This window comes from Colobus angolensis, unplaced genomic scaffold (genome assembly GCF_000951035.1).
Source record: "Colobus angolensis palliatus isolate OR3802 unplaced genomic scaffold, Cang.pa_1.0 Scaffold303, whole genome shotgun sequence".
Taxonomy (NCBI): Eukaryota; Metazoa; Chordata; class Mammalia; order Primates; family Cercopithecidae; genus Colobus; species Colobus angolensis.
This window is the reverse complement of record NW_012116300.1, coordinates 839,579-841,266: the sequence shown is the minus strand read 5'-3', so window position 1 is coordinate 841,266 and position 1,688 is coordinate 839,579.

Genomic DNA, 1,688 nt, shown 5'->3' with positions numbered 1-1,688 from the left:
GGGCGCGCGCGCTGGGTCCACGTGTCGGTCGCCGCCCCCGTAGTTCCCTCGCGGTAGCCACCAGGGAGCGATAGGACCCTGCCTCCCGAGCCCGGGGAGGGGCGGGGAGGAAAAGGGGCGGGCCTGCGGCCTCACCCGGAGGGTCGGCGGTCCCTGGCGGCGAGCTGCCCCCGCAGGACCGTCCTTTTCCAGGAAAAGGCAGCTTTTCTCCGAGCGCAGTCCCGGGACTCTCCGCAGCCCCGCCCTGCCTGGCCACTGTGCCTGGCGTTCCTGGGTCGTTAGAGGACAGGCTTCACTGCGAAGCTGGGCCCTGCCCTCTCCCACCCGCAGTTTCTCACCCCGTTCTGCTCCCACGATGCCCCTCTACAGTCATTGCCACATTGGTGGGAACCTGGGACCCAGACCCGGAACCAGCCCAGATATCACCCCTGAGGACCCATGCGCCACGTCCTGGGTGGTGGCATCAGTGGCTGGAGGGATGATCCTTGCTCTCCAGACCCTGTTAACCTTGTTTCCGTTCCTTCCCTGCCACCTGTTCCTCCCCTGCCACCCGTCTCCTCCTTCCCAGGCCACCCAGCCTGGGCACCTCCCTGGGCCCAGAACTGCCTCCCATTGAATGGAGCACCCTTCTATCCCCAAGAACCCCTTCCCTGCTTGCACCCTGGAGAGAACAGCTTGACTCCCATCAACTCAACGCTGGTGGAAAGAAAGACAGGGATGGAACCGTGGCTCAGGCCTGGTCATTGCCCCCTCAGCACTCTCTCCTGGGAGGTCTTAGTTCTAGAGTGAGGGGTGGGTGGAACCTGGGGGCACCTGATTCACCCTGTCCCCACTTCCCACAGTTTTAGGATCTAAATTATTGCCTCTGGAACTATTTTTCTAGGCTATCCCACATCAGGATCACCGGGAAATTGAAGTTTGCAGATCCCACACCTCACCCTGAATCCTCACTCAGGGTGGGGTCAGGAATCTGCATTTTAACTAGTTGCGGGGATTGTGGGGGGCAGTAGCTGACTGTCTCGTGGCATTTCTGTGGCTCTGAAGTGTTCCCCCATCCCAGGACCAATCTCTTCATACCTTCTCTACAGAGCCACACTGACGGCCTGACCCCCATGGGTAGAGTCACTTAGGGGCCACTTCCTAAGTTGCTGTCCAGCCTCCTTGACCCCCTAGTGCTTCCTGGAGCTGAGGCTGTGGGCAGCCGTCCCCACGACCAGGGAAGGGGTTCCCCCAATTTCTCATACAAATAGATCAGCATGAGGACAGAGGCAGAAGACTGGTCAGTTACCTGGGAATTCTGGGCTGCTGGGAAACGATTTGGGCCTCTGTCAGTTTCTTTTCCATGTATGAGGAGGGAGAAATTTGTATTTTAGAAACTTATTCATCTCAGTCAGGACAATAAAAATGAATGGACAAAAAGCCCTTTCATTCTTCTGAGCATTGATGGACCTAGGGAGAAGTGTGGTGGCGGGAACTGGACCGACCTGAATCTCCCTGCTTTGCAGAAGAAGGAATCCAGGGTTGATGGGGAATCTAAGAAGGAAGAGTGGGGCTGGGTGTGGTGGCTCACGCCTTAATGTTAGCATTTTGGGAGACCAAGGCAGGCACATCATTTGAGGTCAGGAGTTTGAGACCAGCCTGGCCAACATGGAGAAATCCCATCTCCACTAAAAATAGAAAAAAAAAAA